Source organism: Nerophis ophidion, linkage group LG01, assembly GCF_033978795.1.
Source record: "Nerophis ophidion isolate RoL-2023_Sa linkage group LG01, RoL_Noph_v1.0, whole genome shotgun sequence".
NCBI classification, from domain to species: Eukaryota; Metazoa; Chordata; class Actinopteri; order Syngnathiformes; family Syngnathidae; genus Nerophis; species Nerophis ophidion.
Window position 1 is genome coordinate 11,613,272 of NC_084611.1, and position 12,330 is coordinate 11,625,601.

The following is a 12,330-nucleotide window of genomic DNA, read 5'->3' on the forward strand; positions in this document are numbered from 1 at the left end:
TACCTATATACATATATACCTATATATAAACCTTTACTGTATATACCTATATAGATGTATACATATTTACCTATATATAAACCTATACTGTATATACATATATACATATATACCTATATATAAACCTTTACTCTATATACCTATATAGATATATACATATATACCTACATATAAACCTATACTGTATTTACCTATATAGATAGATGTATACATATTTACCGATATATAAACCTATACTGTATATACCTATATACATATATACCTATATATAAACCTTTACTGTATATACCTATATAGATGTATACATATTTACCTATATATAAACCTATACTGTATATACATATATACATATATACCTATATATAAACCTTTACTCTATATACCTATATAGATATATACATATATACCTATATATAAACCTATACTGTATTTACCTATATAGATAGATGTATACATATTTACCTATATATAAACCTATACTGTATACACCTATATAGATATATACATATTTACCGATATATAAACCTATACTGTATATGCCTATATACATATATACCTATATATAAACCTTTACTGTATACACCTATATAGATGTATACATATTTACCTATATATAAATCTATACTGTATATACATATATACATATTTACCTATATATAAACCTTTACTGTATATACCTATATAGATATATACATATATACCTATATATAAACCTATACTGTATATACCTATATAGATAGATGTATACATATTTACCTATATATAAACCTATAATGTATATACATATATACCTATATATAAACCTTTACTGTATATACCTATATAGATATATACATATATACCTATATATATATATATATGTATGTATAAACCTATACTGTATATACCTATATAGATATATACTTACATACCTTTTATATAGGTCCCATGTCGACACATTTTTACTGTAAAAAACAAACATTTGTTAAACTTACATTAATATGCTGTAAAAAAAAAAAAAAACTCAGTAAAATCTATTGGTCTTTTTTATAGTGTACAATTTGATGGATGACTTGCTTCGAAATCATAAGTTAAGCAGATATTTAAGTATTTATTTGGATTTTCACCAAAAAAAAGTAGATAATATAATATTTGTTGCAATCCATCCATCTTCTTCCGCTTATCCCAGGTCGGGTCGCGGGGGCAGCAGCCTAAGCAGGGAAGCCCAGACTTCCCTTTCCCCAGCCATTTCGTCCAGCTCCTCCCGGGGGATCCCGCGGTAGAAAAAGGATGGATGGATGGACTATAAATTCATCAACCGTGGATTTTACAGAAAAAAAAACCTGACAACTCAGTCGACAAAATTTTACTTTAAAAAACTAAAAATTGTTAAACTTACATTAATATGCTGTAAAAAAAAAAAACCTCAGTAAAATCTATCGGTCATTTTTATAGTGTACAATTTGATGGATGACTCACTTCAAAATTATAAGTTAAGCAGATATTTAAGTATTTATTTGGATTTTTACCCAAAAAAGTAGATAATATAATATTTGTTGCAATCCATCCATTTTCTTCCGCTTATCCGAGGTCGGGTCGCGGGGGCAGCAGCCTAAGCAGGGAAGCCCAGACTTCCCTTTCCCCAGCCATTTCATCTAGCTCCTCCCATGGGATCCCGCGGTAGGAAATGGATGGACGGATGGACTATAAATGAAGTAATACAACAACAAACAGCCGTTCAAGATCGCCACCCGTTTTTTTTGTCTGCAGCTGCACGACTTTGACTGATGCTTTCTTTGATTGCAGCTCCCCCACTAGATTGCGGTTTCCTCCCGTGCGTGTGACTCCAGGAAACGGCAACGAGACTGAGGTCGCAGAAAGTCGCCGCAGCGAGAAGACAGTGACAGACCAGGTAGCAGACACTCAGATAAGACACCAGAGTCAGACAAAAATAAACACTGTAGATCGGTCTTTTTCAACCGCCGTGCCGTGGCAGACTAGTGTGTCGTGAGATACAGTCTGGTGCGCCGTGGGAGATTATTCAATTTCACCTATTTGGGTTGAAAATATTTTTTTGCAAACCAGTAATTATAGTCTGCAAAATATTACACAGAGTAACCGTGTAATACTCTTCCATATCAGTAGGTGGCAGCAGGTAGTTTTATGCTTGAACCAAAAAAAGATGAGTGCCCCAAAGAAAAGGCATTGAAGCTTATAGGGGAAGGCTCTGCAGAACAAAACTAAAACTGAACTGGCTACAAAAAGTAAGCAAAAACAGAATGCTGGACGACAGCAAAGACTTACAGCGTGTGGAGCAGATGGCGTCCACAAAGTACATCCGAACATGACATGGCAATCAACAATGTCCCTGCAAAGAAGGATCAAAACAACTGAAACAGCCTTGATGTTGTGTTTGAGTTTTGTGAAGTGAATTATATTTATATAGCGCTTTTTCTCAAGTGACTCAAAGCGCTTTACATAGTGAAACCCAATATCTAAGTTACATTTGAACCAGTGTGGGTGGCACTGGGAGCAGGTGGGTAAAGTGTCGTGCCCAAGGACACAACGGCAGTGACTAGGATGGCACAAGCGGGAATCGAACCTGCAACCCTCGAGTTGCTGGCACGGCCAGTCTACCAACCGAGCTATGTCGCCCCACAGGTGGTTTTATCCTGCCTTCTCCTTTCCTGCACCTGTGTTATCAGTTTCATCCTCGGCAAGGGTCGGACCTTGTGGCACACCTGCTCTCAATTAACCTGGCGGTGTTTAGGCTCGTCACTGACAGCTTGGCATCATCAGTTATTGTATCCCGAACTCACCTCGTGCATGCACCTGCTTCACCCGTTCCGGTACGTTTTCACTACTTTGTCCTGAATTCCCTAACTTCTTGCGTGTTTATTTTCTAGTCTCCCTGAGGTAAAAGGATTTCTTGTTTTGGACTCTTGCCCTGCTCAGTGTGCCCTGGCCCTTTCACCCGCCGACCTCTGAGGAACCTATTTTGTCCTGATTGCATGGTGTGCGTTTCTGCCCCATCGCCCTTCGTTATTCCTTTTTGTCTAATTAAATTCTTTCATTTTTTTGTAATCCCGCCTTGTCTCCCGTCTCTGCATCCTGGGATCAACCCCACTTGACCAAGACCCTAACACTTGATTGCTAAAACAAAACGGGTGCGGGGAATAGCGCTCGAAAACGCCAACAAAACAGGAAAAGCCACCAAAATAGGAGCGCAAGACAAGAACTAAAAACACTACACACAGGAAACCAGCAAAAAACTCTAAATAAGTCAGGGTGTGACAATACACCTACTTTGTGACAAGAGCTATAGTGATGCATGTTTGGTTATGGTTTGAAGTGCGAGAACAACTTTTTATTGTTTCGTTTTTTAATGTTTTCTGCTATTGATGTGCCGCCGCATTTTTTCAACACAAAAAATGCACCCTGCCTCAAAAAAGGTTGAAAAACTCTGCTGTATATACCACACAAATATTACCTAGACTAAAAAACATTCTACCTGGGCCGCCCCTTCTTATATACGCAGGACAGGCGCCGTGCACAGGGCCACGTTTTGTCTTATTTGTCATTTTTACAGCAAATGTATTTCTAGCCCTTTCCTGCAACGTCACTGATAAGAAAAGAATGACAAGTTTCCCTCAACATTCTTTACTGGGGTCCATCCCTGCTCGGAGTTGTTTAGGAACGCGTGAGAGTTGTTGTTTTGTTCTTGTTAAATGTTATTATTAGTATTATTATTTATGGTATGGACAAGGAAAACGTACACTATGTTGCTATAAGTATTTGGTCACCCATGCAAATGTTGAGAATCAGGTGTCCTAATCACTTGGTCCGGCCACAGGTGTATAAAATCAAGCACTTAGGCATGGAGACTGTTTCTACAAACATTTGTGAAAGAATGGGCCGCTTTCAGTCATTTCCAGCTTTATGGATGTTATTGACTTGTTATGGAGTGCTAATCAGGCATATTGGTCCTTGTAATAATTATGTATTATTATTACTACTTACGTATGAAATACTACACGGTCTAGCTCCGTCCTATCCTGCCGATTGTATTGTGAAGTGAATTATATTTATATAGCGCTTTTCTCTAGTGACTCAAAGCGCTTTACATAGTAAAACCCAATATCGAAGTTACATTTAAACCAGTGTGGGTGGCACTGGGAGCAGGTGGGTAAAGTGCCCTGCCCACGGACACAACGGCAGTCACTAGGATGGCGGAAGCGGGAATCGAACCTGCAACCCTCAAGTTGCTGGCACGGCCACTCTACCAACCGAGCTATGCCAACCCCATATTTCCCGGCAAGAAATCTTCGTTCTAAGAACTCCGGCTTATTAGTGATTCCCAAAGCCCCAAAAGAAAAGTATATTCCGCCACAGAAAGACGGGTTTTGTGCGACTCAATGTTCGTCTCATTTTTGTCCACCAAACGTTTTATACTGTGCGTGAATGCACAAAATTGAGCTTTGTCGACGTTATTGACTTGTTATGGAGTGTTAATCAGGCATATTGGTCCTTGTAATAATTATGTATTATTATTATCACTTAAAGTGATGCGGCGGGCCAGTTCTGGACCCTGGGACCATGACTTTGACACCGGTGGGTTAATATAAATACACCTTTGTGAGCACTGCTTTAAAAGAATAAAAAATACGCCAACATTGACTGAAATGTAACAAATGTTATGACATATTGTGATGTGACCCCCTTTTTAGACCAGTTGATCTGCCGTTTGTTTTCTTTTCTACTCTGCACTCTTCTCCCTTGTGGAAGGGTGGGTACAGGTCCGGTGGCCATGTGCTGGCAGTCCAGAGTCGGGACCCGGGGTGGACCGCTCGCCTGTGCATCGGTTGAGGACATATCTGTGCTGCTGACCCGTCTCCGCTCGGGATGGTCTCCTGCTGGCCCCACTATGGACTGGACTCCTGCTATAATGTTGGATCCACTATGGACTGGACTTTCACAATATTATGCTAGATCCACTCGACGTCCATTGCATCCGGTCTCCCCTAGAATGGGGCGTCAGCCACATCTGCGGTCCTCTCCAAGGTTTCTCATAATCATTCCCATTCTTATATTCCGCCACAGAAAGACGGGTTTTGTGCCTGTGACAGTCCCTTGCTGTAGTGCGGGTTCCCCGGACCACCAAGGAAGGACATTGCTTTCGAGCGGGTTTGACTCGCTTTATTTTTCAATCAGAACTTGTCTTCAGGTCAGGTCGCTTTTCAGCTCCTTCTTTCCTGCTCGCTTTCAGCTGGCCGTGTCGTCGTCGTCTTGCTCTCTGTTGCTTTCGGTACTCAGGTTCTGCTGCGGGCTCTCCTCCTCCTTCTCCCTCACCCTCCTCCGCTGCTGCGCTTTTATACAGCCAGAGGAGATTCATCGATTGTGTGCGAGCCACGCACCTGATCTCGCCTGTAGCGTCGCTCCCGGCGCGCCTTGCCTTTCCGCTCGGCCGCATTCTCCGCCTCCTTGCCCCCATCTTGGGCCGGGCTCAAGCGCGCCTCTCCACAGTGCCACTCCCTCTTTGTCCCATTTTTGTCCACCAATCGTTTTATACTGTGCGTGAACGCACAAAGGTGAGCTTTGTCGACGTTATTGACTTGTTATGGAGTGCTACTCAGGCATATTGATCCTTGTAATAATTATATATTATTTTTATAATTTAAAATGATGCAGCGGGCCAGTTCTGGACCCCGGGACCATGACTTTGACGGCGGTGGATTGATATAACTACACACTGGGCCTGATGTTAAAGTGCATCCGGCAGTGGAGGACCCTATGGGGGTCTTGGGACACAAGGAGGTTAACACTTTTACTACTGTGACCCCAGGTTGTGAGAGTTTGTTGGTGACGAACCCCAGGATGCGGAGAAGGAGGCAGACATTGCGTAAGAAAACATGATTTAATTAAACACTAAAACAAGAACAAACCAAAAAGGTACCAACAAAAAGCGCGCACGAGGCGGATAACAAACTTGGCTAAGAACAAAAACCCTTACTGTGACACGACGGAATTATGGCATGAGCAGAGTGAACAGAAGTGGCGGCAATAATCCAGCACTGACTGGAGGATAAAGCAGGTAAAAATAGGATCAGGCTGATTGACACCAGGTGTGGCCAGGTGCCAATCAGCCGCAGCTGAGGGTAAACGACGCCCAAGGAGAAAAACAGGAAACAGACAAAATAAGAGCGCTGACAGGAAATAAAGACAGGAAACAAAGACAACTGCAGAGGAAAAACTAAGACATAAACCAAACTGTCAGGGACAAGCCTGACACAGGTGACCCTTAGCAAAAGCCTAGTACCTGACCGCCCCCTAGCCAGGGATACGGTAAAAACCTCAGCCACATCTGCGGTCCTCTCCAAGGTTTCTCATAGTCATTCACATTCTTATATTCCGCCACAGAAAGACGGGTTTTGTGCCACTCCCTCATCGTCCCATTTTTGTCCACCAAACGTTTTATACTGTGCGTGAATGCACAAAATTGAGCTTTGTCGACGTTATTGACTTGTTATGGAGTGCTAATCAGGCATATTGATCCTAGTAATAATTATGTATTATTATTATTATCACTTAAAATGATGCGGCGGGCCAGTTCTGGACCCCGGGACCATGACTTTGACACCGGTGGGTTAATATCTATACACCCTAGGAATGACGTTAAAATGCATCCGGCAGTGGAGGCTCCTCTTTGGGGGTCTTGGGGCACTAGGAGGTTAACACCTTTACTACTGTGACCCCAGGCGGGCCTTGGCAAAGGCCTAGTACCTGACTGCCCCCTAGCCAGGAATACGGTGAAAACCTCAACGGCGGAGCAGGCGGAAGCCGGTAGATTTTAAGAACTACCACAACGGCTGCGATGGCGGAGGAAGGCTGCAGCAGAAAAGGGCCCCCAGTCAGCTTGGACTCCATGCCACTGGACCTTGACCCGATTAAGGTCAAGGATCGTGTGGTCACCAGTCTACTCCACGAAAAACAAAGTCACGCACAGGCATCCTCCATAAAGGGATTCACCCCCTACCAGGAGGATCGTCGTACTCGTTCGAGTGACCGCCAATGACAACTTTCTCCGACGCTGCCACAGAAAAACGGGTTTTGGGACACTCCCTCATCGTCTCATTTTTGTCCACCAAACGTTTTATACTGTGCGTGAACGCACAAAGGCGAGCTTTGTTGACGTTATTGACTTGTTATGGAGTGCTAATCAGGCATATTGATCCTTGTAATAATTATGTATTGTTATTATCACTTAAAATGATGCGGCGGGCCAGTTTTGGACCCCAGGACCATGACTTAAATACACCTTTATGAGCACTGCTTTAAAAAAAAAAAAAAAATGCTAACTTTGATTAAAATGTAACAAATGTTATCAATCAATCAATGTTTATTTATATAGCCCCAAATCACAAATGTCTCAAAGGACTGCACAAATCATTACGACTACAACATCCTCGGAAGAACCCACAAAAGGGCAAGGAAAACTCACACCCAGTGGGCAGGGAGAATTCACATTCAGTGGGACGCCAGTGACAATGCTGACTATGAGAAACCTTGGAGAGGACCTCAGATGTGGGCAACCCCCCCCCTCTAGGGGACCGAAAGCAATGAATGTCGAGCGGGTCTAACATGATACTGTGAAAGTTCAATCCATAGTGGCTCCAAGACAGCAGTGAGAGTCCCGTCCACAGGAAACCATCTCAAGCGGATCAGCAGCGTAGAGATGTCCCCAACCGATACAGGCGAGCGGTCCATCCTGGGTCCCGACGAGCGGTCCATCCTGGGTCTCGACTCTGGACAGTCAGTACTTCATCCATGGTCATCGGACCGGACCCCCTCCACAAGGGAGGGGGGGACATAGGAGAAAGAAAAGAAGCGGCAGATCAACTGGTCTAAAAAGGAGGTTTATTTAAAGGCTAGAGTATACAGATGAGTTTTAAGATGAGACTTAAATGCTTCTACTGAGGTGGCATCGCGAACTGTTACCGGGAGGGCATTCCAGAGTACTGGAGCCCGAACGGAAAACGCTCTATAGCCCGCAGACTTTTTTTGAGCTCTAGGAATCACTAATAAGCCGGAGTCTTTTGAACGCAGATTTCTATGACACATTGTTGTTTATTTGACCCTTGCAAGTAACTCTTTCAGTGAAAAAAAAGCCATTTTTGTGTGCAGGCTCCTCTTAATTTGTGACTTGTTACAGACTTTTTTGTGGTGTGCTTCCGTGTTCCTGTGCCAGAAATGCTTTTTAAACCACTTCTGGCCAAGAGGAGGGAGGAGACGAGGCGACGAAGGGGAGGAGACAAGAGAGGAAACGGAGGAGGGGGTTTCAGCCCGCCGGTCGAGGAGCAGAAGGAAAACATTATTCCGACTCGGCGCTGGAAGACCACACTTCATCAGCAAGGAGCCGAGCTGCTAACCCCGGGCTTGGGGAGCCTGGTAAGTCCCCTCCTGACTCCCTCTGGGGTGGTGGTAGTAGTGGTAGGGGTCAAAGGGTAAGTTTTCTGTTTTTTAACAGAAAGTAACGGAGTAGAAGTTGCGAGAGGAACTCTGAGGTCATCGGCTGCCGCTTCTTCTCTTTTTTTCAACGACTTTCCCCACACGGCTCACACTCTTTGTTTCACTTTAGAAACGTCCTTGAAGTGGAGGAAAAAGTGCTTGCCTTTAAAATAAAAGGCAGCAATAACAATAAATGCGACTAATAAACGTGATTAGAGTGGCGGTCAGCAAAGTTAAAGTGAAACTACTCCATGATTGTCACACACACACGAGGTGTGGCGATTTTATGTACATATATACCTATATATATATATACTGAGGTTGCGACTTGTCCAGGTTGTACTCCACCTTCTGCTCAAATGCAGCTGAGATGTGCTCCAGCACCCCCCCGTGACCCCAAAGGGTACAAGCAGTAGAAAATGGATGGATGGATGTATATACCTTTATATATCTATGTACATATATACCTACAGTTAAAGTTGTGAAGTGAAGTGAATTATATTTATATAGCGCTTTTCTCTAGTGACTCAAAGCGCTTTACATAGTGAAACCCAATATCTAAGTTCCATTTAAACCAGTGTGGGTGGCACCGGGAGCAGGTGGGTAAAGTGTCGTGCCCAAGGACACAACGGCAGTGACTAGGATGGCACAAGCAGGAATCGAACCTGCAACCCTCAAGTTGCTGGCACGGCCACTCTACCAACCGGGCTATGCTAAGTTAAAGTACCAAGGATTGTCACACACACACACTAGGTGTGGCAAAATTATTATTTGCATTTGTGCCACTGCATCTTTGTCTCATTTTTTGTCCACCAAACGTTTTATACTGTGCGTGAATGCACAAAAGGTGAGCTTTGTTGATGTTATTGACTTGCTAAGGAGTGCTAATCAGGCATGTTGATCCTTAAACTCACCGTAGTTTGTTTACATGTACAACTTTCTCCGACGCTGCCACAGAAAGACGAGTTTTGTGTTATTTTTGTCCACCAAACGTGTTAGGTGTGGCGAAATTATACTCTCCATTTGACCCATCACCCTTGATCATCCCCCTGGGAGGTGAGGGGAGCAGTGAGCAGCAGCGGTGGCGGCGCCCTGGGATTAATTTTCTGTGGTTTAACCCCCAATTCCAACCCTTGATGCTGAGTACCTGGCAGGGAGGTAACGGTTCCAATTTTTATAGTCTTTGGTATGACTCGGCCGGGGTTTGAACTCAAGACCTACCGATCTCAGGGAGGACACTCTAACCTCTAGGCCACTGAGTAGGCAACCCCCGTACGGCCCGTTATGTTATGGAGTGCTAATCAGGCATATTGATCCTTGAACTCACCATAGTTTGTTTACGTGTACAACTTTTTCCGACGCTGCCACAGAAAGACGGGTTTTGTGCCACCCTTTCTTTGTCTCATTTTTGTCCACCAAAAGTTTTATACTGTACGTGAATGCGCAACGGTGAGCAGAGTTGATGTTATTGACTTGATCCTTGAACTCACCGTCGTTTGTTTACATGTACAACTTTCTCAGACGCTGCCACAGAAAGATGGGTTTTGTGCCATTTCTTTTTTGTCTCATTTCTGTCCACCAAACGTTTTATGCTGTGCGTGAATGCACAAAAGGTGAGCTTTGTTGATGTTATTGACTTGCTAAGGAGTGCTAATCAGGCATGTTGATCCTTAAACTCACCGTAGTTTGTTTGCATGTACAACTTTCTCCGACGCTGCCACAGAAAGACGAGTTTTGTGCCACTCCTTCTTTGTGTTATTTTGGTCCACCGAACGTGTTAGGTGTGGTGAAATTATACTCTGCATTTGACCCATCATCCCCCTGAGAGGTGAGGGGAGCAGTGAGCAGCAGCCAGGCCACGCCCTGGATTAATTTTGGGTGATTTAACCCCCAATTCCAACCCTTGATGCTGAGTACCTGGCAGGGAGGTAACGGTTCCAATTTTTATAGTCTTTGGTATGACTCGGCCGGGGTTTGAACTCAAGACCTACCGATCTCAGGGAGGACACTCTAACCTCTAGGCCACTGAGTAGGCAACCCCCGTACGGCCCGTTATGTTATGGAGTGCTAATCAGGCATATTGATCCTTGAACTCACCATAGTTTGTTTACGTGTACAACTTTTTCCGACGCTGCCACAGAAAGACGGGTTTTGTGCCACTCTTTCTTTGTCTCATTTTTGTCCACCAAAAGTTTTATACTGTACGTGAATGCGCAACGGTGAGCAGAGTTGATGTTATTGACTTGATCCTTGAACTCACCGTCGTTTGTTTACACGTACAACTTTCTCAGACACTGCCACAGAAAGACAGGTTTTGTGCCACTCCTTCTTTGTCTCATTTTTGTCCACCAAAAAATGTATGCTGTGCGTGAATGCACAAAAGGTGAGCTTTGTGGATGTTATTGACTTGCTATGAAGTGCTAATCAGGCATATTGATCCTTAAACTCACGGTAGTTTGTTTACATGTACAACTTTCTCCGACGCTGCCACAGAAAGATGGGTTTTGTACCATTTCTTTTTTGTCTCATTTTTGTCCACCAAACATTTTATACTGTGCATGAATGCACAACGGTGAGCTTTGTTGATGTTATTGACTTGCTATGGAGTGCTAATCAGGCATATCGATCCTTAAACTCACGGTAGTTTGTTTACATGGACAACTTTCTCAGACGCTGCCACAGAAAGATGGGTTTTGTACCATTTATTTTATGTCTCATTTTTTGTCCACCAAACGTTTTATACTGTGCGTGAATGCAGAAGTCGAGGCCACGTTTTTTAAGAAAAATGACAATTGGTGTACAGTAAACTGCTTTAGCACAGATGCTCGTTAAACAAACAAAAAATATCAGAGCTGTTTATTTTATGGAAGACGAGTCATAGAACTGGGACCCGATGTTATTGAAAAACAAGTATTGATTTGTATTGGAGCCCAAAGATTCACAGCTGTAATATATATATATATACATACATATATATATAGTTCTATGACTCGTCTTCCATAAAATAAACAGCTCCGAAATTTTTTTATAATACTTAAAAGAAAACTGGCTTTGTTTAATCAGATTCCACCCAAACATTGAATAAAGTCAAATACAAATAAGGCAAAAAGAGAAGTATGACACACTTCTCTTTTCTAAAGTAAATGAGTTGTATTCTCATTATTACAGTGGACAGGTTCAAAGAACAACAAAATTGGAGCAGATTCCCTAAGGTGCATGCGCAATAATTTGGTAATATAAATAGCAAAAAAAAAAAAAAGATAAAAAAATTAATATATGTATCTATATAAATGCATATGTCCATACATATGCATATATATATATACATATACACATTAAATTATTGCACATTATAGCCTGAAAAAAATAAAAAGACATGACACATGAGGACATGATGGACATATAGTGCTCACTCAGTGCCTGTTTAATATTACATAGTTTGAATATATATATATATGTAGGAAAAATCACAAGACTACTTCATCTCTACAGAACTGTTTCATGAGGGGTTCCCTCAATCATCAGGAGATTTTAATGGAAGCATTCACATACAATGGTTTATATAGGGCACAGAGTGGGTGGGTACAGGCAGGCGTAGGGGCGTGGTGATTGGCTCACGTGTTACCTAGGAGGTGTTTCCGTCTGTGGCGGCATGTTGAAATGATTTCACTGCGCTTGTTGAGGGATGACAGGTCTGGATGATATATAATAAACAGTTTCTCTTTTAAGCATAGGTTGCATCTTTTATTACCACTGTTGTAAGGTGTGCTGGATGCAAGAATTTGCCAGGTGATAATCCAATCAAGACATATATATATATATATATATATATATATATATATATAT

At 42.5% G+C, this 12,330-nt stretch overlaps 1 protein-coding gene across 1 annotated transcript in view; it reads left to right on the forward strand.

Annotated features, from left to right (window-relative positions):
- The first annotated feature begins 8,289 nt into the window (after window positions 1-8,289).
- Window positions 8,290-12,330, forward strand: part of LOC133550031 (phospholipid-transporting ATPase ID-like) — a 122,328-nt gene continuing 118,287 nt past the window's right edge. Inside the window, exon 1 of the mRNA XM_061896030.1 lies at window positions 8,290-8,424. The gene's annotated coding sequence lies outside the window, so the exon portion shown is untranslated. The remainder of the gene's footprint in view (window positions 8,425-12,330) is intronic.